This window comes from Rousettus aegyptiacus, unplaced genomic scaffold, assembly GCF_014176215.1.
Source record: "Rousettus aegyptiacus isolate mRouAeg1 unplaced genomic scaffold, mRouAeg1.p scaffold_m13_p_4, whole genome shotgun sequence".
Taxonomy (NCBI): Eukaryota; Metazoa; Chordata; class Mammalia; order Chiroptera; family Pteropodidae; genus Rousettus; species Rousettus aegyptiacus.
In genome coordinates, this window is record NW_023416307.1 from 18,155,308 (window position 1) to 18,183,013 (window position 27,706).

Consider the following 27,706-nt stretch of genomic DNA (forward strand, 5'->3'; position numbering starts at 1 on the left):
GTTAATATGTAGAAATGTTTGGATTACAGTACATAAAATACTTTTAGGCCCATTAGATGCTATTTTTAAAAGATTAAAAGGGGATTCTGGGCTAAGCCACGACACATGATTTTATGACATGGTAGAAAGTGTTTCACAATATTACATGTATATATATGTAAGCATGCATAGGTAATATGTTCTCTTTGACCTTCTGATTACCTGTTTCATATTTATTTTTGTGTTTTTTTTATTAATTGGGGACCATTCTTGTATATTTTCTTTTCCATCACGACAATTCATATTAAAAGACATATCTGTATCCCAGGTAGAGTGTTTAAAAATATATTACGCATTAGATACATTAATTGAGGATCTGGGATACAGGCTGTGATACGCTGAACTGTGGGGGCAGGAGGCCTGACTGCTCATAAGCTGCGAGATTTTGGTCAAGGGTCAATTTTTCAGTCTTCATTACCTCTGATAAATAAGGATTATAATGAATAACATGGGGAATGTTATTTGCTTTATAAAATTATATTATGGGACTAATTGGAGAAAAACTACAGAACACAAAATCGCATATGTGGTACACTATCAACTATGTAAAAAATTATGTTGAGAAGTGCCCGGAAGGATATAAACTGTAATGTTACCAGTAACTTTCTCTAGGAAATGGAATCACTGCTGATTTTTATAAATATATTCTGTCTTCAGTAATTTTGAATTTTCTCTACTGCGTTGACTTTTAGGAAAAAAATAAATTTCATAAACATCATGCCACGTATTTCGTGTCCTTCAAGGCATGCAGGTGATCATTTTCTGAATTCTCTTCAGCACTGAGATGAAAGATTCTAATGTTTCCTGTATCTCTCTTCTAAAGGTCTTCAACCAAAGCACTTTCTTCTGCCAGGCCTTCAGCCATTTCCTGCCCCATGCCCTTTTACCAGGGCCCTCTCTTCTGGGGCACTTTCTGCATTCGGTTCTGAGATTAGACCATTAGCCCCCACATTGCAGTAAAGAATAATTTAGTTCTCATAAAAAGCAAATCTGGAACCTATGCCATCCCCCACCTCCACCTCCACCTCTACTATAACCAAACACTTCAATGGTCCCCAATGACCTAAATTATCATGGTTGTAGTTTTACATTTTGAATGTGATTTATTTGATTAAGATTTATCGTTTCTCTTGCTTGACTGTGAGAGCCTCGAAGTTAGGTATTCTGTTTTTATTCACCATTGAATTTCCAAGCTCAGGATTCAAGGCTTCAGACCTGGGGTTCCCAGGGCTTTAAACGGTCCATCCCCAGATATTCTTCACATCCTTGAGAAATGCTTATCTCTGACCACCTCAATTCTTGATCCATCCTGTTTAGACATGACCTCCCCTTCTCACCCCTTAACCTACTTTCTTTTATTTCCATCTGAAATTGCCTTCTATATTTACCTTTGTCTTTATATTTCTTCTCCTCCTCCTCCTCCTCCTCCTCCTCCTCCTCCTCCTCCTCCTCCTCCTCCTCCTCCTTCTTTTTAGTGGCTATCTCCCCCTAGCAGACTGTAAACTCCTTGAGGCAATGGGACAGGACTTACCATGGTGGAGGCTCAATAAACATTGGTGAAATGAATAGAGACATTGTGTGAAAATTGTTTTCTATCTGGAAAGAAGGAAGGAAGGATGGAAAAGTGGAAAGAATAAAATAAGAAAGGAAAAACATGAAGGAAAATATAGAGGAAGAAAAAACTATACTGGAAGTCTAAAGTGGCTCTTTGCATTACACTTGAGCTATCATTATGCCTATATTAGAGTTTTTGTTGTCCAGTGTCTTTAAGAAAAACAAATGAAAATAAAAGCCCTGAGAGAGTCAGAAGACATTAATGCCAGTTCTGTTCTGTCACAATGAATTTACTTATACAATGAATGTTCTCCGATTCAACAAGGGAACAGAGCTAGATGGTCTCTAATATTACCTTCTCTACTAAAATTCTATGGTTCTAAACTTTTAATTTTGAAATGTATTTGTTTTCTAGTTCTCTATTGCCAAATGCCAGAATAATTATATTGATGATTTAGCATTTTAAGATAAATACATTGATTTATATTGTATTCACATTTATGTGATTTATAAGTTAAGTGGTATATATTATATATACAGTATGTTATATTATGCAGTATAGACTGTATATATAATTAGTTGTATTATGTAACATATAGCTACTCCTTGACTTAAGATGGGGTTTCACCCCAATAAATCCATCGCGTTAAAAATGTTGTAAGTCAAAAATGCATTTAATACATCTAACCTAGCAAACATCGTAGCTTAGTCTAGCCTACCTTAAACATACTAAGAACACTTAATTAGCCTGTGTTTGGGCTGCTCAGCATCACAGAGAGCACTACATATCTTGTACTACATATCGCTCACCTGGGAAAAGATCAAAATTCGAAATTCAAAGTGCAGTTTCCACCGAAAGTAAATTGCATTTGCACTACAGTAAAGTGGAAAAATCCTAAGTCAAACCATTGTTAAGTCAGGAACCCTCTGTACTACACACATATATAATAGAATATAGAATATATATTATATGTATTTAAATACGGGGTATAATTTTGAAAACTTACTTTGGTATGTGAAATATATAAAGATCCTTGAAAGTAAACTAAATTTCTGTAATTCTATTATGTATGTTTATTCAGATACTGAACAAGTTTAACTCCAGGAAGAAGGCCCTTACTCCCTTGCTGGGCAGTTTAATGGAGAAACATTTATTACATTTACTTATAATGGATTCTCCATACAGTAGTGTTTCCAACTCTTCATTGCCTTCCAATAGCTTCTATAACATGGACTAAATAAAAAGCAGGGGACCTGAATTTGGGTCTCAGTTATGACATTATCTTGCAATGGATTATTTTTGTCCTCATATAAATAAAAACAGTACTTCAGATTGGTGATTCTAGATTTTTTCATATTTTGATTTTTGAAAAGCATGCCTTGTTGAAGCATTTTCATTTAGATGATTTTTTTTTTTCTTTTTGGCCAGAAAAGGCAAATTATATTCAGGAAGCAATGAGAGCCTATTGAGCTATAAATATGGCATGTAGGACAAGAGGGATACAAATTCACACCCATAGTCACACACTTACACACATAGGTATCTTAATGACTCCCATCTGAGTGAAAAAAATAAATGCTACCATTTCCTTTGTCTTATTGGTAAACCAGGAAGTTGATGTTATCTCTAAAAACCATATTCCTTTACTGTGTTTCTATTGGGATTAATTGGCATAATTAAGACTTGAATGGTCTAAAAGTTTTCAGGAACCTGCAGTGAATATTCTTTCCATTATCTGAAAATGTCGTTTTATTTAACCTAAAAACATTTTCTATAATTTTTCTCCCAACCCATAAATGACCTTTTATACTTATGGATAGACTCATTCATGAACCTGTGGACTATAACTATACTTCACAAGGGAAAGAGAAACCACAATTCTCTCCTGTCACTAAGAGAATATCAATGGGTATTCTAAATGAGGAACTATTTACTTTTTTATTACTATAATAATTTTAAAATAATTTCCACAATATGAAATGTGGTTAGAATGCCACTGGGAGCTGAAAACTGACAACATGATTTAATATTTTTAACATATGATCTCATGTTTGCTACAGTGCTTCAAAATTTAAAATTTCATTATTCATGTTATAATATTATAAATGACAACAAATTAAGCTAAACCAGTGGCAATGAAATTTTATATCACAGTTTATTTTAACTCATTTTTGAGTTGTAGGTCAATCATTGTTTTATGTTTTCTTTGCCATTCCTTTCTCATTTATCTAATGTAAAATAATATTTTTCTCTTCTTTGTTATTTACTGAGATGTTTATTCTACTGTTTCTAACATTCAAGGATCTTCTTTGTATTCTTTTGTATTCTGTTCAGTGGAGTAGAAAATTTGTCTCAGTTTCAATTTCTGCTTTGTTCTCAGAACTTCCCTCCTCCCCCAGGGCTGAAGTGAAAAAAATAATTTCCCCTCTTGCACTACATACAGGTCCAAAGTCCTGTTTTTCACCATGTTGTTCCAAATAGCAAATTTTCTAACACTCGGGAAAAAAGATTACCAAAGCTCTAACTTGGAAGTCTGCAAGGATGTGAAAACAATTGAAAGTAATTTCCTACAACTGGTATTATCCTTTAACAGTTGGCTGGACATTCTGAGGAGAGGCACATGAAAACCAGGCAGGCACCAACCTGCTAGCAGATGCATAGGTGGCCCTGCTCAGAAGTCAGGGGTTGTCATGGAGAATGAGAGGCAAACTGAAGAAATTAAAAGGCAAGTAGCAAACAATTCAGGAGGCTACACCAGGGTTTTGGGAGTCTCCCAAGGCTCCTCCCTTCCTCATTCCCTGCATGAGTCACTTTTCCAGTCTGTCCACACCCGTTCTCCCTTCTTCCATGGGCAGCCACCTCACACTCCCATTCACTCTCAGTTTGCTGCCAAAGGGTCCTTCTGAAATACAAGTCCAAGCAAACTCCCAAAATCTCCTTGCCAAGTAAGCTCCTCTAGTTCATCAGTTTTCAGATCTCTTTTTAGCTCGTCTCCTGCCATTCCCCTATTCTTATCCTCTTGTCATACCCAGCAGACTGGCAGGTCTGTTGTGTTTGCTATCCTCTTTTTTCCACTTGTCCTGGACTCAATTCTTTTTTCATTTTACAAATTTCTACACAACTTTCAGTGCACCCGTTAAAATAACTCTTTAAGAAAGCCTTCCCTAACTCTCCTCAGGCCCCCCTTGGGTTTACCTTCACTACCGTAACATTTATCCCTCAGAAAGAGTTATTTGGTTTGTCTCTTCCCTAGTAGAGGTATTGTCCTTGAAGATAGGGATTCTATCTTACCCATTCTTGCACCTCAGGCATAAGTAGACACTCCATGCAGTTGTTGAATGCTGCATTAAAAGGAAGTCCTCCTCATAACTAGTAATCTGCAGATAGAGAATGTCCATCCATGTTCTCTGAAAAAGTGTCACTGTCCTTTTAATTTACTTCAACTGCATGTGCACTTGGGTAGTTTTTAATGAACAACACAGAGAATTAGTATCATTTAATTAATTTCTTCTGGAAGGGAGAGGTGCGCAGTATTAACTCAGTGTTTTGTGGATCTAGCCAAGGGTCAAGAACTCAAGTTTCTTACTAACACCTCTGGAAGTATTTCTGTACTTTAGCACATTTCATGATGTTTTCCCTTCTCCTTCTTAAGCTGGCCACACCCTTTCATGCAAAGTTGCAGGAAGAACATCACATTTGAGCATCTTGTCTCAAATTGTGTCCAAATACGGAACAAATGTTTTTAAATTAGAATCATTGAACGAATTATCAAAATTCCTTAAATCCAAAGAAAATTCTATCCTCCCCCCCAAATCTCCAAAACTTTATCATATCACGTTAGCCCAGGATTCTTTCCATTCAAAGTGAAGCCAAGTTCCATCTTATTAACGCCCAGAGGATTATGATTTGGGACTGTGGTTTCTTTTGCTCCAACAATAATATGACTTATTTGCCTTGGAATATTCCATTATTTCAGAAAATGATATTTCATTTTTTAAAGAGGGAGCCTCTGCTTTCTATAAATCATAAAATGCAGAGTTGGGAAGAAAGGGGATTTTACATTCCAAATATTATTTACAAACTAGATGGGAAGCTGGTATGTGAGTGTTTGTGCTTGTGTGACAATCAGTTTCACTAAGGAATTCCAAAACTTTGGACACCCTGTTACTTGAGAAAGAGACACATTGGCGGTCTCGCACATGTTTTTCCCGCCTGTGAGCCATCCAGGTTCAAAAACTGTGTGGTGCATTTCTAAGGAGGCAGCCCCATCAGACCCCACTGTTTTATCCTGATCTGATTCTCACCTTCATTCTAACCTTGCCGGCTTCCTTACAAAGCCCCATCCGTGGGCCGCTTTAGGAAACGAACCCACTGGTGTGCCCAGACAGTCGGAAGGAGCAGAAAGTAGGAGTAGGAGTGCGTCCCGTTTGCACCACGGCTCGGAGATTATAACGTGGAACGTATAAGATGGAAGATACCACCGCTGGGCTGCGGGGATGCACCTCGCCGGTGCAAGCTCGGGTTTCCTTTCGCTCTGCGCGCCAACCCGCGAGTGGCAACGACCACCCCTCGCGGACTTCGCTCGGCCGAGGGGCGACCGAGCGGCCAGGGGGAGAGCGGGCGGGCGGCGGAAAGTTGCAGAGCGTTTTCTCGCCGCCGCGTGCGTCCCGGAGCCGACGAGTCCGCCCCGCGCTTCCTGGTGGGGCTGGGCTGGCGGGGGAGGGGCCGCGCAGCAGCAGCGGAAACCAGACCTCGGCGATAAGAGGCTGCACAGCGACATGCAACAGTCTTTTCACTGCAGCTGAATGAGTTGTGGCGCTCACAATGCTCCCGTGACCGGGAACTGACAAGTTCAATTTTAAATCGCGGGCCTCTCGGAATCAGGACTCCCACAATGCCTTGGGCACTCGGTCGGCAGTCGGGCTGCCTCTGAAAAAAAAATGTGAGAGGTAAGTTTCCATTTTCACAGTTTCCCTGCGCTTCTCTGCTGCCCGGCATTGTCTGGACGCTCTCGGGGCTGTACATGGCCGAAGGAGGAAGTGAGAGGAGGCTCGGGCCGGCTGCGGCGCGCGGCGGCGGGGGCCGGCTCGCCACGGTGGCTGGGCTCCTAGCACACACCATCTCGGGCTAGAGGGAAAGCGGGAGGTCGCAGCTGCAGCCCAGCTCCCGCCGCCCTGCCCTGGGCTCTGCGGACGCTGTCAGGGCACGGCCAGCCTCCAACTTGCCACCCAGAAAGAAAGAGAAAGCAGGAAAGAGGGGGAAAGATAAACAGGTGCGTGGAAGTGTACTTACAACTTAATGACCTTTATCGGGAGGGGAAGATGCAGAGCCCATCAGTTGGGAGCCACGGTTTCTCCCAAAGAGATCCGGCATCCCTGGCCCCGGGGCTGCCATCCAGCCCGCTTTTCATCTGGGCCAAATATGTGCACGCAAAGGTTAATTCTCTGCCTGCTACCCATAAATTACGCATGACATGTTTAGCTGGGCTTCCTTATATGGAGAGTGCTGTATTTCAGTCCAGTTTGCCTTTTGCCAAGTTTACAGGGCGGAAGACGCCCTGCATGAGAGGGCTCCTTTTCTTTTCTTTTCTTTTTTTTTTTTCCGTCGTTTTGTAGTGCGTCATTCAAAAACTGTAAGAAAAGTAAGTATAGACGCTCTCTGGGTGGAGCCGCAGTTGGTTGATTGAACTGCTTTCATGAAAGGTTGAAAAAAAAAAAGTACTTGGGTTCTGGTTTTTAGACAAAAGCAGGACAAATATGTAGCGTTCCTCCCTCCCCACCCTCCCCCCCCCTTTTTTTTTTTAAAACGGAGCCGGAATCTGTTATTGGTAGTAATGTGTCATGTGAGAATACTTTGATGCCAGAGCCTGTAACACGAGCAGGTATATGGTGGAGCTTATGCTTGCTCCTCGCGCAGCACTTTACAACTACAGGGGTGTCGCGGGAGAAGTAATTGTGTTAAGTCTCTCCCGGGCCGGGAGAATGTGCGGCTGCTGGGATTCCGTGGTGTATTTCCGTGCAGTGTGCTTCCCCAGGATTAAGGTTGAATTAGAAGCGGTCCGAAAGATTATTGCTTCTGCCTTTTTCTCTGTGTTCCTATCGGCACAGGCGCACGCGATCGATAGCAAATAGAACGCAGAATCTGCCGTACTCCGAGGAATTTCTTAAACAAATTAATACACCGAGAGAGAAGTCATAATTAATGCCTTTGGATTTGCAGGGCCTCTGCACTGTGCTTTGAAATACTACACCAGGGGACACGGTGTTCCTCCCCTCCTGGGTTTGAACACAGTATCTGTTATTACACAGAGCATAGTTAACGCATAACTATTCTATACTAGCATAAGCGATCCACTCCATATTCTCTCTCAATGTGGGTTCCTGAGAGCGTTGGTGTGTCTCCTTGTCGTGCTGTTGAAATAGAACAGTATCACTGAGACAAGTTAAAATGAAAGTTGAACGAGTGTCAAATTCATCCTAAGAATATTTGGTTCAAAACTTAAAATGTCTCCGATGTAGAGTTATAGCCAGACACTGAATAAAGTTATTTTGTAGATTGAGAAAGCACATTGCTGTCACTTCCTTGTATCTTTGCTTTCTTAAAGTTGATGACAAATACAGTTGAAAACTTTTTAGGAAACTTACAGTGTTTTCATCCGTGTTGTGTATTTGCTGGGGGTGATTTTTTTATTTTATTTTTTGGATTATCGTGTTGTTAGACCTTTTCAGAAAATGTAGACATAGTTTTTAGTTTGATTTGTTTAATGAGGGTTTCCTCATCGAGGATTACAGAAGTTGCTCTTTGTGTTTTAGGAAACAGGTTGGGTCTGCACCAGAAAACCTGTTCATCCATCTCCCACTGTGATTACAGTGTCACCTAAGACATAATAATCAGGTCTTATTATAACTAAGAGACTCAGAAAGCCTCACATGTGCCTTCGTTTAATTTTTTTCTCATGTAACTAAGAACAAATTTGTGTGCAGATACACATCAAGTGTGATACTTCATGCAGCCATGCCAACAGATAATTCAAAATGTTTTACGGTTCGAGATATTATTGCGTGTGTTTACATTTCCACATTTGAGGCAAACTTAGACTCCAAGTTGAATTCATTAAGTTTTGATTCCAACATTCTGTTCTTCCTCTGGGCACAGAATTCCTATGAGATGAAACACTGGATTCTGTTCCAGAACAAGAACAGAATATCCCAAGGTTTTTCCTGCGAGAAGGGGGGCGAAGAGTAAAATTATATTTCTCATCGAGGAAAGGTGTGTTACTTTATTATATAAAATTTCCTATCTTCGTTGTAAGCAAAAAAATTTGCCCTTGCATTTATCATTGTCACTATACATTAGGCCTGTATTAGATATATCTATTTGTGGAAACAGAGAATATCCTTGCTGCTCCTTTTGGCTTTCTACTTTCTTGTAGAAGATGCTCAGATTAGAAAACATCTCAGGTCTTGTTTGGAAGAAGCTGAAAAGAATAGGTGATTGGGATTTCTTTTACTTTAAGAAAAAGGCATCATAGTAGGTACGTGAACCAGAGGAAGAGCAAGAATTATATTCACTTAAATGTTTGGCTCAATATAAAATCCTAACAGCAATACTGATCATAGAGGATGTTACACAGGAAGATTTCAAAGTGTGTGGCTTGTTAGGCCAAAAAGCTTCATATTTTTGGAAATCTAAAATCTGCTGTCCAGTACAGTAGCCACTAGCTGCATGTGGCTGTTGAAATTTGGCTGGTCTGGATTTGTCGAGGGGTAAAATACTGGATTTTGAAAACTTTGTACGAAAGAGAGAATGTAAAACATTTGATTACTATTTTTTATGTTGACTATAAATATGTTGTAATGATATTTTGGATAGTTGGTTTCAATGGAATATATTACATTAATTTTACCTTTTTTAAAAAACGTTTTTAATATGACTCTTAGAGTGTTTAAAAAGGACAAATGTGGCTTGCATTATACATTTCTGTTGGACAAAGTTCTAGAATAAAGCTGGAAAGCAGCATTCTGGGAGAAAGCCTAAAGAGTTTGCTGGTCATAATGCAATAAAATGAACTTTTATTTTTACAAGCTAAAGAAGCTTATTATAAATAGAAATTCCTCATTGTTCTTATCCATTGTAACCAAAATTTGAGAAAACACACTACCTAACATCTATTTTTATTTCCTCAAAACTACTATTTAGTTTAGAGATTTAATGGTGAGGTAGTAATAACACAGAAAAGGCTTATAATTAGGGGATGAGTCTTAACACCTCTCAAAGGCCAGAATAGAGTATGATTGCTACTTAGGAACATTTTAGAGACACTATAGTTATCATTGTCCCGAAGTTACCAAACAAAAAAAAATTATTTTAGAATAGGGCTTTCAGTAAATAGCAATTATCTTCAAATGCTTAATATGTATTTTCCTTTGCTATGACTTTCTTTCCTTAGAAAATAAAAACACCAAGTAAATCCAAAATAAACTCCTGAACAAGTGTTAATCAAAGATTTATAACTTCATGACGGTGAACAATTTTCATCTGTAGGGAACAGGGCATTGTTTTGAATGTTAGGAAAGGTAAAAATAATGTTTCTGCAGTGATGTTATAGGTTTCGAAGAATTCCTATAAACAGAAATGTTGTCTTTATAATTTGAACACATTCTTGAAAAAGCATCTGACTGGTAAACAAAGCACAATGGCATAGGTCCTGGAAACATTCCTTTTAGATATTTTTATAACTGAAGTATATTTTACCATGCACAGTGAGTGTTAAGCTGAAAAAATGCAGTTTTTTTTCCCCTGTCTGTATAAAGTGTGCTTACTTTTATTTCCTTGAATGATGCCAAAGATAAGAGAGACAGGAGGGACGTAGTAGGTTCCTTTTTTTTTTTTTTTTGTATGGGGGGGTGCAGCAGATTTTATAGAGAACCTTAAAAAAGTTGCTACCTGATTTTGTGCCATCTTGAATCTGTCTCCCACCTCATGAAGCACAACTGCCATTAGTATCAATGTGTGTTTGGAGCATGAGGAAACTGTGATTCCCATTAACTTCGTATATCATTTCTGATGAGTCATGGAGTATATTCACTAATGGTTGGAGAATTATCAATTGCAAAGCTGAGGATTCAAGTAGAGCTATTGACACATGACATTACATGTCTTTAGATATATTTTGTATTTTTAGATTTGAGGTAGGGAAATTGATTTTTATATAGTGTTTTCATATTATAAAAATATACATTTCTGTAAGCATTACAGCTATATCCTTGAAAAAACACTTAGCAAATGCATTGTTACAGTTATCTACGTGTTATTATTAGTTTTTTTTTAATGATAGCAATACATGTTTTTCAGATACTTATGCATGGTTTTTGAGAGGCATCTTATCACATGTGCCTATGTCCATAAAAATGAAGAATCTTTGAAGGATTTATGTTACAGTACAAGCATTATGAATTTGGCACTATTTTTAAGATCTTACTCTAAGTTTCTGTGGTTGTCCTTTGTTAAAACAGTCAGAATATACTAACCTCAAGATGAAATTTAGCCGTATTGGATAGAGTAGAGAATTACTTTTCCACTGAGATCACATATTTTAAAAAGGTGAAGATCTTTCTGAAATAAGTATTATGCTTTAAATAGTGTATATGCTCCAAAAGAAAAACTATCATTTTTTTTGACATTGTTTAAAAAAATTTAGAGATCTACCTTTTATATACCCCAAGGGTAAATAATAGTTGATAAGGTACATACTCCTATGAAGTGTGGCCACGATTTTTATGTGAATGTGTATATGGAGATATGAGTTTTCCCAAGACAATGCCAATTTATTCAAATCATCCAAATGTTAAATGACATCATATTGTTAAAATGAATTGTAAATACTATCAAAGGCTGATGTTCATGAAGTTATCAACTCCATTCTAGTCTCTCTTTAGCTAAATTCACAAAATGATTTTGTCTGTGTGTAATGCTGATACGTTCACATATTGTTTGTTTCTGTCTTACTCGATTACAAGAAAGCCTTACCTTTACAATGACCTGTAAGCATTCCCTGTGGATAGATAGCTCTTATCCTAGTGGCTTGTCTAGGGTAGGGTGGTAGTAGTCAGGTAGGTGACAGAAAGAATAGAAAGGCATCGGGCCTGCTTTGGGGGAAAAGTTGGTGGGAAAAGCCCTGAGACATTAACCGAACTGGCTATATACTCTTCTACGAAAGACCCCCCCCCTTATGGATATTTCTTTAAATAAATTTTAATTTCAAAAAGCCAAGTTATGAAAAGATTCATCAGTTTCTACAAACACTTAAAACTGTCATTCGTTTTGCAAGTCCAGTCTTTGTTGCAGGTAGAACAGAAGCACCACTTGGAGGGGTAACATGTTTCGAAAAGTGGAACATTTTATCAATGTTCAATCTTACTACTGTCATTTTAAAATTTTGACATTTTGATATATTTACTGAATTTTGTCTGTGTCTCGAAGGGAGTAATAGACTTTGGTGGGGCGGGACAACTTCACAATGTTTAGGTTTTATTTTACCATGCTGGATCTGATTACATATGTGGCCAGGGAAAAACATTTACTATTTTTGTTCCTTAATTTCTATATCTCTGAAATGATAAACATCTGCATAATAATAATAGAAGCTGCCAGTTGTTATACATTTTTTTAAAATTCTCTTTTAATCTTTCATAATTGGAAAATAGGCCTTATGACCTTTATCTTAAAGATTAAGTTACATGACTAGAAAACACTTTTTGTCATTTGTAGAGCTATGAGGCTTGTTTTCTTCTTTATTCCCTGTTTTTAATCGATTTATGAATTAACTTATATCTTCCTCAGAGCAATGTTCTGAGATGATACTGTTAATATTTTGGTTTTGTAGATGGGGAAACTGAGGTACAGGCAAGTTAACTGCCCAAGAGTACTGAACTAGAAGTAGTACAGCACAGTGTTGACCCAAGGTTGTCTAGTTCTAGAACCAGTGATGATATGTAAAAGAATAAAAACAGATTAAAAAAAAATACTTGTATTGGGTGCTGCTAGGAGGCTGAGACCATAAACATTTGGATTTTCTACTGCATTTGAGGAGACTCTTCTAGAGTCTAGAAGAATGGGTAGAAAGTAAGAGCATAGAGAAGAAAGATAGCGGGCGGGACAGGTAGTTTACAGGGTATGAAGAAGTGAGGACTCTGGCGGGAAAGGGAGATTCTTATTACACTTTGGAGGTCATTGAGGAACAGGGAGTAGGTCTATACACAGTGGGGAACATAGGTAATTTGTTAGGCAAGCAGCCTCACGAGAGCTGTGTTTTAGTGATATTTTATAGAGGAAGAATAGGACACATGCAAGATGAAGTAGAGTCTAGAATAGAGATGAGGGACACATGAGGGCATTGATGAGAATGGAATGGAGACATTTATATTGGGAGAAAGTGATAGGCTTAGATTCCATAGAGCAGGGGTTCCCAGCCCTAGGGTCTCAGACAGGTACCTAACTATGGCCTGTTAGGAGCCAGCTGCACAGCAGGAAGTGAGTGGGGGCGGGGGAGGGGCAAGTGAGCCAAGCTGCTTCTGTATTTGCAGCCACTCAGCACCACTAGCATCACTGCCTCAACTCTACCTCAGATCATCAGGCACTAGGTTCTCATAGGGGCACTGGTCCCAGGTGCCAGAGAGATTGGGGACCACTGCTAGAGTTGTAGCAACTGATTAGATGTGGATGTTAAAGGTGATGGAAAATATTAAAAATCATTTAAAAAATATAGTAAGAATTTAAAACATCTCATCACATATATACTTGCCTAAAATTCATTATGTTGCTGCTGCTCTTTTAGTACAAAGAACTATATTTAAAAACGTCAGCAAGAGAAAAACACTTAAAAATTATGTTTTATCAGGGACCATAACTTGATTAAGTAGAAGATAAATGTTGAATTCTTACCACATTTCATTTCTGTGTCAGGCCTTTTTAAAGCACAGAATCTGATGAACTATAGAGGGTTGCCAAGTTTTTTATCCCAAATATGTCATTCTAAAATAAGCATAATATCATCTTTAGGGGTATATTGTTATTTGCTAGGAAATGTTTCACCGTTGGCCAGGCAATTCTGGTCTCTTATTAAAGTTTGTGCAGAACACCAGTGTAAGCTATCCTCAGTGATAAACCAGGTGGCAGATGGATACATGATAAAATGAGTTTGCAATGTGCTCAATGTGGCTGACATTTATACTCCTCAGACCTTGCTATTTTAGGGAAGGTATCAGTATAACTGATATTCTTTTTCCTGGAAATAAAAATCCTTAATAATCAGACGCTTATAAGCAGAATGATTTACATATGGGAATAAATAAGCAGTTGCATTGAGTTAACAGTTACCTGAAGTTGTGAAAATAGTTATATTTCAAATAGGATAGAAAGCTTTATAGGAATACTCATAGGCCTTTTCACTTAAAGTCCTTACATGGTTTTTACAAGTAATTGGCTTAACGTAGTTTAAGCAGAAAATATCAGAGCAATGATAGATTATGTAGTATTTATTATATGTAGAGAAATTCCCATGAAATCAAGACAGTTTTCAGGAAAAATATTCTATTCGTAAATGTTTACCACTTGTTGTTTATTTAAATATTCTGTACCCACGAAAAATAATTTAAAGATTGCACTGTTTATGTATCTTTAAATATAGTATGTTTACGTAGAACTAGAGACAATAACATTAACAGTGCATTATTTCGCCTTTCATTTATATGCCTATTAGTATTATGTGAAAACTACACTTAGTACATGCCATTTTCTATTATTAGACTCCCCGACTCCCTTATCTGAGTTTTGCCTTGTACTTTCAAGATATGGTAAAAATCTGTTTTGTTATATCATTAAGATAATACTTAGAAAATGTTCATTTTAAAGTAACTGAGATTAAATAGTATTAAAATTAGGAACTTCTTTGCTTTTTATGTTAATTGGGCTAATTTTTAACTAGACAAATTTACTTCAAAGTATTTTGATCCATTATTTGAATTTCATTGCTCGAACATTTCAGGCAAAGCTGCATTGTCAATTTAGTGGCATTCAGGGGAGTCATTTGGTCTTAAATACCATATCCAGAAGACTTTAAAGATTTGTTGGGCAAAGCAAAAGTGAACAATAGGGAATACGAACAAATCTTTGACCCAGGTGTAGAGTCTTTCTGAGATATTATATGACCTCCCCCCCCCCCCCCGAAAATAATTCGAAACGTTCAGGAAAATAATTGAGACTATTGAAAAACTATATACAAGTAGAATTCTGCATAATGTTTCTGGGAGGGGGGGCACATTTACTGAAAATTGCATGTTAGAAATGACTTTTTCAGAGAAATGTAGTTTTGAGGGTTGGATTTTAAAAGTAAATATTGTTTTGGGAACAATTAATGTAGAAAGAAATTGTGTCTGTTTCTCAGTAATGGATTATAAAGTTTAAGTGCTGGAGTCTTTTCACTAACAAAGTTACTATAATAATGTGATATAGGGAGATCATTTCATCTTTTGTGTTCTGCAGAGTAATCAGCAGACATATTTGGAGCACCTCGTAGAGTTAATGGATTGTGGTAGGTCAGGAGAGGAGGACCCAAAGGAGAATTACATAGTTTATATTCTTCTTTGACACATAATTGATATGTGGTTGGGAGAAAGACTTGAAAAGCTAATAGTACAATTGAGTGTTGGAGCTGAACAGTTGAGTATCAAAGGAGGAAATTCAAAGAAGGAAGGAGATTTAAAGAAAGAAGTCTTTTCAGAACTGAATAGGCCATGTGTGTAAGAGGTGGTGCCTGATGTAAGCCGGAAGGAAAAGAGTATGAACAGGTGGAAGTAATGTGGCTAGCGGCCATACTTACTTGAGCATCTTCTACTGAGCTATTGCTGGCTTACATTCTTTGTTGGAAAAACAATTTTGTAATGGTGTAAACAATTAGGGAGCAGGTCCATGTGTCAGGAACCACTGTCCTCTTGTTAGAGATGAGGAAACTGAGACTCAGAGAAGTTAACTTACTTGCCTAAATTTACACAGCTGCTGAGCAGCCAAGTTGAATTGAAGCCAGGTCATTTTTCACTTTGAATCCAACATTCTATGTTTGCCCTTTATGATGCTGCTAGGAATGAATGTGGTATAGTTATGATAATTTTGAAATTTCACCCATACAACAACTGACATAAGTAAAGAAGGTGTCAGTTTAATAGGCTGGCAAATATTTTGTCATTTTGCTTTGACGTTGGATAACAAATGGCATGTAGTTTGACAAATGCGTATAATTGTTGTTTCTTAGATTTATAAACAAAACAAAACGTACTAGGCCTCCAGTCTTTAGCAGATATGGGAAGGGCTTGCAGTAGTGTGACATTGCATTTGGCCATTTGGGATCCTTTTTAGAAAAAGCTTTGCAAAGTTCCAGAAGGTAATGTACTTTCACACCAATAATGTAATGCCATAAAATTTTCACCAAGAAATGATAGGGTAACTCCAGAGCACGTGCTAAATTCATTTGTCATCCTCATGTGGTTATTTTATGCTTTCATGTTGGATCCTTTTCACACACCGGTCTGTGCTCTCTGCCACTGTGTGGCATAGCTTATGACTTAAAAAATAATCTGTTAACTCAAGACTTGTTTTGTTAGAGACACGTCACTTTGCTAACAAATTCCTCTCTTCAAGGAGTTATTCGGAACACATACCAAATGAAATTACATGATATTTAGAGAAGGAAAGTGGAAGACTTATGCCATTGCTTTTGGATTCAAAGGAAAGCACTCTTTATTTAGCAAATATTTATTAAGTACAGTTGTCCATGTGCCACCTATCATGCTATGTCCTTCAGAGGATAAAGAGGTGAGTGAGGTACGCCCTGTGCTCAAAGTAGTTTCCAGTGGAGTGATACAGATATTCACAAGTAATGTATGGGCAAAACAAAGTGGTACAGAGGAGCCAAGAATTGGCTGATTGTGGGCAGAGTGTGGAATTTTCCTAAAACCAGCCAGTAGACACATTAACTCTTTATATGCTTTGTATATTGGAGAAAAGACAAAATCAACTCATAATTTATTAAAATGATCTGATTCAATATTTAAGACATTAATTTTTCTGTTTAGCTCATAAATAAGAATGGCCTCAAAGTAGTGTCATCCTAGACTAGACAGAGGAGATGAATTGATCTCTGATATTGGTAGTTTTGGAGAAAAGTGGGGTATATAATTTATCTGAAGCTTCTTCATGCTAACTTCCTGATGAGGAGACTAGACCGCTCAGTACTGACAGTTACATTTCAGAGCTTGCAACTTTTATTTGAGCAGAAAAGAAAAAGTCCCTAAGAGAAAGGTGAGTTGTATTTAACTTTAATGACAAAGGGTTTTAGATATGCACACGATGCTCTTTTTCATCCAGCTTCTCTTTGTGTGCAGGAAATAAAGCTGTATTTTGTAGGCTAGCTTCCAAACTTTCAAACGATGAAACTGCAACTGTGTGTGTTCTGTGAGACCCCATTCAGCTGCAAAGTGTTCGTTCCTTGTTTCCAGGATTTAATCTGCATTCCAGGTTGGAAAACTCAGAATTTGTATTTTATTGCTTACTATTATTTATTTTTATTCACAAACATTTATGCAAAGCCCACTGCAAAAAAAAAAAAAAAGCTTCATAATATTTTCGTTGAAATTTTCAAGAGAAATTAAGATTATAGTTCTGCTTTTCTAAAGTTTATGGCCTAAAGGAAATGGTTCATTCATAGTGAAGTAATGAAAACAAAATAAGAATCACAAAAGACCAGGCCATTAGCAATCATACTAATTATGAAAATAGTTACTTAACTTCATAGGAATTTATTCTTTTATCTATATGACCATGTGTAGTTCTTATACAGCACTGTGAGATTTATGTGTTGTTCTCTCTCTCTTGCTCTTGAGTTCACAGGTAAGAAAATGAAGGCTCAGTAAGGTTAAGGTCAGGTAATTTATTCAAGGGTCATGTAGCAAGGTACTGTGAGTGCCGAGACCTCAGCCCAGCAGTTTTGCTGTTTGTTTGCCTGTTCGTTTCCATCAGTATGGTATGAATTAAGTACACAAGTAATCGTAGCAATCCAGATTCAAGGCCTAATCCCGGTTACTTCTAGAAAGACTAAATGAAGGAGGTAAGATGTGAGAGACAGGTTCTGAAGCATTGTGGTCATAAAACAGCAGAGATGATGTAGCAGGCTTTGAAGTTTCACTGGCTTTGAAAGGAGGGCCATATCGAATGGCCTAATCTGCCTCTGTGGTTTGCACAGTATTAGTTCTACTCACACCTAATACCCTCTGCCCCAGCACTTGCCCAGATCAGCAAAATCTACTTTTAGACTGAAAAATCATTACCACCTGTGAAGTTTCTGATGTCACTTGTGAATGACAGAGCACTCTGCCAATTGCTCAATTGGATGGCTTTAAGTTGCACATTTTAAGAAATATCTTGAGCTCAAAGAGTGTTGCAGATGCTCTTATAATTTATTCAACTACATTACTGAAGGCATTAGGGTAATTCGATTCACTTCCCTCATCAGAAAATAGAAATCTTTTGCCAACATCAAAATAATCATACATGTCATTGAGAAATGACATTCACTTGGAAATTTCTGATTACCTTTGCTCACTTTCCCCCCAAACTCTCGCAGAGTAATTAGAACATGTCTGTGTGTGTCTTGTGTGCATATATATGCCCTAGACCATATGTACATGTATATTCCATAAAGGATTATGAAGTAGTGCATAAGTTATAGCTAAAAATGGCGCAGAATAAATGTTTGAAGCTAAGGGATACATTTACCAACTAATATGAGTTTGTAAATTTGCCTCAAAATATTATATTTAATATCACTTTGTGGTTCTCTGAACTTAATACAAATAGGACTTGTGAAAATATAGTATGTCATAGACGCTAAGTAGAAACAAAAGATATTTCGATATACATGTGTAAATTTACTATACTATTACTCTTTAATAGCTATTAAGGCTTGAGATCAAACAGTTGATAACATGCTATTATTAGGAATCCTAATTTGTGTCTTGATGAGTTGATTTCCTTTCTTCCCCTGATATTAATCCTTAACCTGTTCACACAGCAACAGTTTTCTGATGGTTAATGACCCGACATTAATGGATTTAAAAAATATTTTCCCTTCATATACCAAGAATTCTCAGGCATATTATTTAAAGAGAAATATTCCATGCTAATGTACTAATTTTTTGGCAAGAAAATTAAACACCTATATTTCAGTTCAATAGTTCTATGATAAATGAAGTATAATTAAACATGCAGATTCTGCAACATTTGCTTGAATATTAATTTGGGTTCTTTTATATTCTAGGCACTGTGCTAGGCATCAGATACATAATAGTTAACATAAACAGATGCAATTATAAAAGTGCAATTATGAAATTTAGACATTGCTCAAATTTCAAATTGGCCATTGCAGAAATAATGACATATTATTATAGTTCTTGTTGCCACAGAATTTAAATGATCTTTTCAGTAATTAAAAGATATTATTTATAGATGTCAGTAAATATTTACTTTTAAGCCTCTGTCAATATTAGGCTTATTGTATATAAGTGAAGTATTTTCATGTAAAGAAAAGTACCATTTTAGGCTTAGAATTACTGCTTTATAATTAAGCAAGAGAAGTAGTATCACAAAGTAATGCAGGAAAAGAAAACTCAATATTGAGTGGCAGCACAGTACTGTGAGTTTAAAAGGTCAGGCTAGTACAGGAAGCTCCAGTTTTGCCACTCAGTATCATGCAGAAAGCTTTGACAGCCAGGGCTGATACAGCTGAAAATATCTGCGGCCTTGGAAGCCTTGTAAGTTTCAGAAGGTCATTTTGGCATTATAGTAGGGACACTGATTTACTGGGAAGGTCGAACTGGACAGCCAGGCAAGAAGATAGGTTGCTGAACCCAACAGTTCTAGATTTTAGAGCAGTCGTGGTAACTGGGTCTCCTAATTCGGTGTGGCCATCTTTCCTGGAACTATTTATGGAGGAATGAGCTTTACTTGATGGGTGAATTCCAACTTCTTTTTTCTCTTCTGAAACTTTAGGTGTTGCTTCTACAGCCTTACCTGGTACCAGGACAACATTTTAAAAATTTTATTTATGTATAATGTAGTCTACATCAAAAAAAGGATATGAGTCGGCTTACAGCAGTAAAGTGCACATAAAATAGGACTGTAAAAAGAGGAGACATAACAAATCAATTAGAAAGAAAAGAGATGAAACAAGTACTTGAGATGAAATTGAGCACTAAACTTATTTCTCAGCTTTCTGGCAACCTAAACCAAAGCTTTCGGAAGTGTAAAAACCCCAAGTTTATTTAATAAGATCTTTTCATATCCCATATGCAGTCTTATTCTTAGCCCTTAAGGTATGTAGTTTAGTTAAGTATTCTGACTCTGCCTTTGGGTGAAATCTTGGAATGGATGAATTCCAGTTAATTGAAAAGTAAAGGGAGAATTCTTACTGATCTGGTTCCTGCCCCAAATACCAGTGTTATCTCCCACCATCCATCCCTCCTGCATGTGCGAACGCCACACAGTTCCTCAGTGTTCATGTTCTGTGCTTTCCCATCTCCCCGGCTCTGCTTTCTCGGTTCTACAGTTTGGGTTGCTGCTGCTTTTTGTCTGTAACAAAATGAAGCTCATCCTTTCAGGCCTATCTTAGATGTCTTTCCCATCAGGAAGCTACCCCTGACATTTCTCTCCTTTAACTCACCAAGCTTTATTGTTATCTCTACTATGTACGTCTCACTTTTTTTTTCTATGCGCCGTTATTTGTGTGTTAGTTTTATGTCCCAATGACACAGTAAATTCTTCAGAGCTGGGTCTATTTCTTCTCCTGTGTCTATGCTACGTATATCTAGGGTCATCAATAAACTTAATATAATCTATACATGTATATTATTTTATCTATCATTTATTTTTAATGAGTGTACGTATTAAGGTTATTGTCTCTGTTGGATGTATTTGAATTTTTTAAGGAAATTTTTTTTTTTTTAAATTTTATGGGATAGTAGGGAAGAAAGAGAACTAAAAAAAAAAAAAAAAGACAACAAGCACAATTAGAGGAGCAACACCTGCAGTTGTTTTCAAAGATATTTTTAGACAGGGGAACTGGGATTGTAATTTTTTTTTTATTGTTTTGACTTTGGGCCTTTATATTCAAAAGGAACTTAATATCTACCATTAACCTGTGTTATAAGGTAACTAATAGAACAGAGAATAGGTTTGGTACCAGTAAAAGAAAAATACCATTTATGCCGTTTCAAACCCTCAGTGTTTTCTCCCTAGTATACTTTTCTGTGATTTTAACAGTTTTCAAAAATTTTGACTCTACATAGCTTAGAAGTGTTTCAGACAGTTATTCTGTCTCCTTCACTGCTTTTCAAACGCTGTTTTAAAGCCAATATAGGTCAGCCTTTACTATGTGCGTACTCGCTTAACATATATTCAGTTTTATACTTTTAGAGCAGCATTCCGTTTTACTTATGTGGAAGCTTTCTGTATATATAATTTAAACTCCTCTAACAAAAGCTCTGAAGAAAATGTAGACCATTTTTGTTTTCCGAAGGCAGAAAATAAAAATGAAATCATCTTCAAAGACCCCTTCTTCAATAGTTAATCTTTTAATCAGTTACTGAGTATGTAGAACTCTGTAATGTATTTATTATTAGATTAAAGTTAACAGTCTAAACTAAGAAGAAACTGATAGACGTTGTGTATGATTGTCACATCTCTAAGTGTACATTGTTAGTGTCCAGTGCATACCCCATAGACATACAAAGACAGTAGTGTCCATCTCTCAGCTCTAGAGAGGGACCATTTTACCTCCTTCGGAGTCCATCACGAGGCTTTCTCCTTCATGTACCTCTCAGAGCAAGCCACAGGTGATGCAGTTACTGCTGCTTCATCATGTCCCGCTCCACCCCCAATCTCTTTCTGTTCTTTTTTTTTTTTTTTTGGCTTCTATTATATTTATAGTCATTGCCATTTCCACAGAGTTTGATATTAAATTGCCAGCATGTGTTGTGAATGAAATGATAAATCTGAATTAGAAGACTTGATTTTGGAGTCCTGATTCTTCTATTTAATTAGCTTAGGGGACTTTGGTGAGTCAGTCAATTAACCATGCAAGCCTGAATCTATTTGTTCGCAAATGTGCAACATAATATAACCGTCTTTTAGAGTTGTGAGTAACAAATAGCAAACTTCAGATGATGCAAACTGCATACCAACATATAAAATATCATTTGCTAGTTTTGAACAATAATAGAGTATAGGAGTTATGTGGGAAAAGTAAGTTAATCTCTTCAAGGGTTATTACTAAAGGAAGGACCATAGTTTGTAGTTTTATCTAAAATAAAGTGGTACTTACTATAAGAAGATTAAAGCATTATTTGTCTTTTTCCCTTATTAAGTTTAACACAAAGGTTTTACATGAATTTAAATAGCTACATTCTAGTTATATATAAAGAACATGATTTGACTAATTCCTATGTAAAAGTTTTTCCTTATTCTTTTGATATACATAGATGTGCACCCATACACATCTGCATACCTATACATTAATTCTTATTTCACATTATATCTGTACTATTAACACTTGATTTTATCATACTGTAGTGATCGTATAGGTCTAGATTGTTTTTTATCTTTTTGCAAAATAATTTTACTATTATACATTATTCTTATAAGAAATAAGAAATTTCTTATAAATAAGAAATGTCACTGTCTCTAATAAAGTATTTTGTTTGTGTTTATATATAGTGGTGCATTTCATATTTAGATGATAGGAATATATAGAAAGTTTTAAGATTGCTCATTACATGATCACTCTTTGAATTTATTTTTTCAGATATAGTGGGGGGGGGATTTTTTTTTTTTTTTTTACAAAATAAGTAGATTTTGCATGCTGACTTGGAGTGAATAGGACTAAAACATAAGTGATTGGAGATATGATTAATAGTACGAAATGGCAAATAGTACCTTAGACTGTGGAGAGGCAAGCCTGGTGCCTGATTTTAAATATTTTCAAAAATCAATACAGCAGTACTTTGCATAATATTTTGCAGGTATGTCACTTTTCTAAAGTAGTTGATAGGATATAATCACAAAGCATGTCACCAAATCTCAAATAAGTCATCTTTTCAGGACAGACATTCTGGGTTTTTAGGACATTATTGTGTAGACATGCAATACATAATTGCTGGTGGGCATAAAGTTTATCTTTATTTGGTTATGATTGCCAAAATCTAATGGGATTAAGAATAACCTAGGGAGTTTGGTTAGAATGTAGATTCCTGGTCTTTATCCTTAGTAAGTCTAGGGTAGGTCCCAGAAATACAGATTTTAACAGTCACCCCCAGGTGACTGATTCAGATAGTCTCAGATTCTTTCTGGAGCATTAATATCCCAGTATAATTGTGCTGTTAATAAATTGTTGGTAGTTATCTGAGTTTATTAGCCAGCTACCAGTTGCACTGTGATGTACCTTGGAAAGCTGGTCATTGCATTTTAAGTGCATACCTTGCTGATGGAAACACATAGAACTTGAATCACTGTCTCATTAGAAGGGTGTAGTTGGCTCCTCAGATTTCCTCATGTGTTACAGCATTTTCTGCAATGCACAGAACATTATGAGCAATTAAAATAATTAAGAAAGGAGTGTACCTTTTCTATTTAGCAAAAGAGCTAAACCTCAAGCTGCCATATTAGTTTGTTTGCAGTGTATTCAGTACTTTACTCTTTTGGAAAGTACAAAATCATATGAATACAATCTTTGATCTCATTTCCTGAGAAGTCTGATTTTATTTATACTCTTGACAACATGGTAAAATCACATTGGCAAAAAGATTATAATCAAAGTGTTGAAAGTGCCCATATTTTGCCATCTTAACCATCTTAAGTATTTTGAAAGTCCAGTTTCATGTACTTCTTTATTCTATGAACTGTTTTAATAACAGAGTTTGAAGAGGGCAGAATGAGGAGACAATGCTTTATTTTCTAACAGGATATATGTGCCTTGGCTAAATCATATAACAGCATATACCTATCTTGATTATTTTAATGGGAAATGCATGCCGCTTGAGGAGAACATTCCAGGTTCAGAAAGGAGTGCAAGAGGAGCCCTAGTCCCAAGAGGACGTCACCACATGGGAAAAAGTGTTTGGCCCGCATGAGTCCCCCAGAGTTCTACTGCACCTTAGTTACCTTGAGAACGCCTTGCATTATGTATAGCAGTTGCAGAAACTACTTCCTTTAGTCAGTCAGTGTCTAAAAAAAGGAGGAGGCGGGGCAGGATAATTTTTGACATTTCTAGAAATAAAATGTAAAAAAAAAAAGCACTCTCTTAATCCTATTGTACTTAGAGATTTTTCAAATATAATATTTCGTTTTTATTAATAAGAATAGTGATCTGTATATTGTTCGTTTTGTTACTCTGTCAACTCAAACATTTATTCAAACTTTCAGCCTCCGTTCTTTGGCAAATAATTACAAAATATAAATATTGTAATTGTTTTAGCAACGAAGTCATTTATTTTGAATTAACAGGAGTTGAAAAACTGATTTTATAAATATTTCCATTGATTAGCTGCCATGTAAGGGCTAACAGTTGAAAATATTTTACAAAACACAGTGATAAGGCTTTAATTCTATTTGTAAGAAAAAAAGATAGATGATAGATCTTTTGCCCATTTCTACAATATAAATTTACAATCTAGGTTTAGGAATGGTATTTATCCTTTTAAGGTCTAGCATAGATTTAACAAATACAGAAAAGCATGTTATCCATTGTTGGTAGAAGTACGTGTTGGTAAACATTTTCTAGGAAGAAGTTTGTTATTCGAGTCTAATTTAATATATGCATATACTGTATGTTCTAAGTATGTTATTAGAACCACTCAAATGTAAGCATAGTTTGGTACATAAATTGCAGCATTGCTTAAAATAATGAAAACTTTTCATTAACTTAGGTGACCACTAGTAAAGAAATGGACATATAATGGAGTAATAATACATAGTTGTTAAAAAGTATTTATGTTGATTATTTCTATTTGCAAAGAAAAGTTATTAATGTATACTGTAGAAAACAAACCTTAGAGAACAATATGCTTAGTATGTTTCATTTGTATAAAAAACAAACTATATATGTATATGTGAATAAATAGAGAAAGGACTAGACACATCACACTAGTAATAATTGTTATCTTTGGGATAGGAAGGGTCTGATTTAGCAGTGGAGGAAGGGTAAATTAAGTTGTAAGGGGAAAAAAAGATGTGACATTAATGTACATGATTCATATAAATTTCTTGCTAGAGATTTCTGTTCATCATTTGAACTTATATTTTACTATCTCTTTCATTATTATTTAGTAGTGTCTATCTCTGTATAGGTAATAACCATATAACTTATACCCATACTTCATTATACATCAAAAAAAAAAAAACCTGCAGTGATGAGTATAAATTGTTAATTCTTTGACTTTGAAATAATTCAGACTATTGTAGTCACTGGAGATGTAAAAGTCTGAGTACGGAGAGAGAAAAAAGTCTCAAAATTTAAATAAATAATATTTGGTCTAAATTTTAATTTTCTTCTGAGCCTTTATTTTCACACTCCTAATTACACCAGATAGTAGGTTTTTATTTTATTTTACATTTTGTGACTGTGAGCTCCATGAGGACATGGCATTTTCATGTATGTTTACAAAAGTTTCTGTGAATGAATGACTCAGATACCAGCTCTGCATTGTTTGATGCATATGTAATAATATTTCGGTTCTTAAGTTTGTTAGATATTTAAGGAAGCAGCGATGTGACACAAAGAGTGTTAAATGATTTATGTATGGATATAAATTTATTTATCATGGAGACAAATGATCTTTTTATTAAGTTAATCTTAAGTTTTCAGATTTGTAGAATCTCTCAATGTGTTTTCTTTTGTATAAGTTAAGCCTTACATGAACTATTGAGGTAGGCACAAACAAAATATGCCTCCTTGTTACCACACTTTTGAAGAATTATGGAGCTGCCTTTTGAAATTTTACTCTCCTGCAAAATACAGTCTGAAGCTCTGGGTGATTATATAGAAATAGCAATAATATTAGCATAATTTGTTGTCAACATCTCAGACCTAGTTAAGTATGTGAGTTGTGTGGAACCTCTCCCAAAGGATACTTAACAGTATGCTGAAGTGAAAATAAGAGTTGTCAACGCATGTCTTTGTAACACATCTTCCTTCTTTAAACCAGGGTAAAACAACTGGGTCTTGAGTCACTATTAGAGAAAACATAATTCTTATTTGTTTATGAGCATGTGTGAATTTCTGATTTTTTTTTAAGCTGAAAAACTGAGATTCTAATATTTTATTTTTCTTAGGAATAAATTCAGTCGTCATTACTATGTTATTAAGAGTATGTTTAAGAGTATTTGTTGAAAAGGTAATCTTTAAGATCAAATGTATAAATAATAGAAACATCCATAGGATTACAACGCTAAACTGTGTAAACCTTTGTAACTTGAGTATTTGTAAACTTTGCAATAAGAGCTACATTTGTGAAACTATAGAGACTTTTACTAATTAAATGGAAAGAAGGAAATGTTTGTGTATTGTGTTGTGTCACGGGAAGTCCACTAATTCATTTAATTAGGATGTAGTCAAGTAATACTACACACTAGATTCATTATAACTGGTTTCATTCATTATATTCTGAAGAATATTACTTCAGGTCTTCTTTATTTAACTACAAAATATATTTTACATAATTTCATCATAAGGATTAATAATCAAGCAGCATATTTTGGGCAATCTTTAGGTGAAATAATCCAGTAAAATTTCCTAGGTTTGAGATTACAATTCTGGGTTTTAAATCAGTCATTTAAAAATTCAAGATTTATCTATTAAAGTCCAGCTTTTGTGCTCGACTATGTTTGTACTTGACAGTGTTGAGGACTCTTGCCACATAACATTTTAGAAATCCCGGATAGTGTGGCAGCTATGATTGTCTGGTCCTAATAGAGATGTGCTTCATATTTTGGCCAGATTTAAAACATTTCGTTGCATGTTGATGTTATAATTTAGCTCTATTAATTGAGCATGCTCAAATGGAAGACAGGCATAGATTAATTATGGAGAAGAGCCTGATGAGCCCTGGTTGTGAGAACGATTTCTGTCGTGGAAGAAAAGTTGGAACAACTTTCTATATAGGTGGGGCAAAGAGGTACTCATTAATTGACTTTATACTTATTTTGAGTTGTGTAGTAATGTTATTAGGGAAGCAGAGAAGAATTTGTTACTGTTTCTTGAGCAATGAGGATCATATTTAAAAATGTTTTTGTCAGAGGTACCATCGATCTCAGTAAAAAGCTAGGTGATATTGTTCAGAAGATATAAAGGTTAAAAATTAAAATCTAAGATTTTGGCCATTAGTTACTATGTGAAATAAAATATAACTCCTTTAAGTAAAATTTGGAACCAAAGTCTGTAATTATGGCATTGCACTGGGAATAGCAATATCACAATGTATTGCATTCCATTTAGTGTTCACAGTTTTGTCATGCTAATTTCGAATTGGTAGATTCCGTTGGGTCAGTGTACCCAGTTTTCCTGAAAATTGCCAGGATGGTGAAATTTGGTTTTTCTCTTGAGCAGATACCAGCATTATTAATTTGGTTGTAGCCTGTATTCTAATTTCGTATTCATTATTTTGAAGTAGTAAATGATATGGACAGATTAGAAATGACTACCTAAGGCTAACAAGATAACTTCTGTAGTAAATAATTATAATATGAAATAGGAATAGTGTTTTCTCTACAAAAACAATAAAGTAGCATTTGTAGTGTTATTTTGTTATACTTTCTGGTAGAATAAGAGGGAAATGTTTACAGGGCTGCCTATTTAAATATCATCAGAAAAAAATGCAAATTTTCTCTTCTTTTGCCAGAATTGAAAGCTCATTCTGTTAGAAATCCACAGATAATTATTTAAACATTTTAGATTTGCAACACCACATGTAACTGTTTCCAATTAGTCTGTGGATTAAAGAAACCCTTCCATCA

The 27,706-nt window shown here is 35.8% G+C and overlaps 1 protein-coding gene across 19 annotated transcripts in view; it reads left to right on the top strand.

The window, feature by feature from the left end:
• The window catches only part of MBNL1 (muscleblind like splicing regulator 1), a 190,525-nt gene that overhangs the window by 16,774 nt on the left and 146,045 nt on the right, over nucleotides 1–27,706 (top strand). For 4 of the 19 annotated variants that reach the window (XM_036218721.1, XM_036218731.1, XM_036218733.1 and 1 more), the window contains exon 1: nucleotides 6,385–6,543. The exons of 2 other annotated variants lie outside the window; for them this stretch is intronic. The gene's annotated coding sequence lies outside the window, so the exon portion shown is untranslated. Of the gene's footprint in view, nucleotides 1–5,915; nucleotides 7,236–27,706 lie in introns of those variants that run through there. 13 more of the 19 variants (XM_036218713.1, XM_036218726.1, XM_036218718.1 and 10 more) reach the window with 10 other exon arrangements.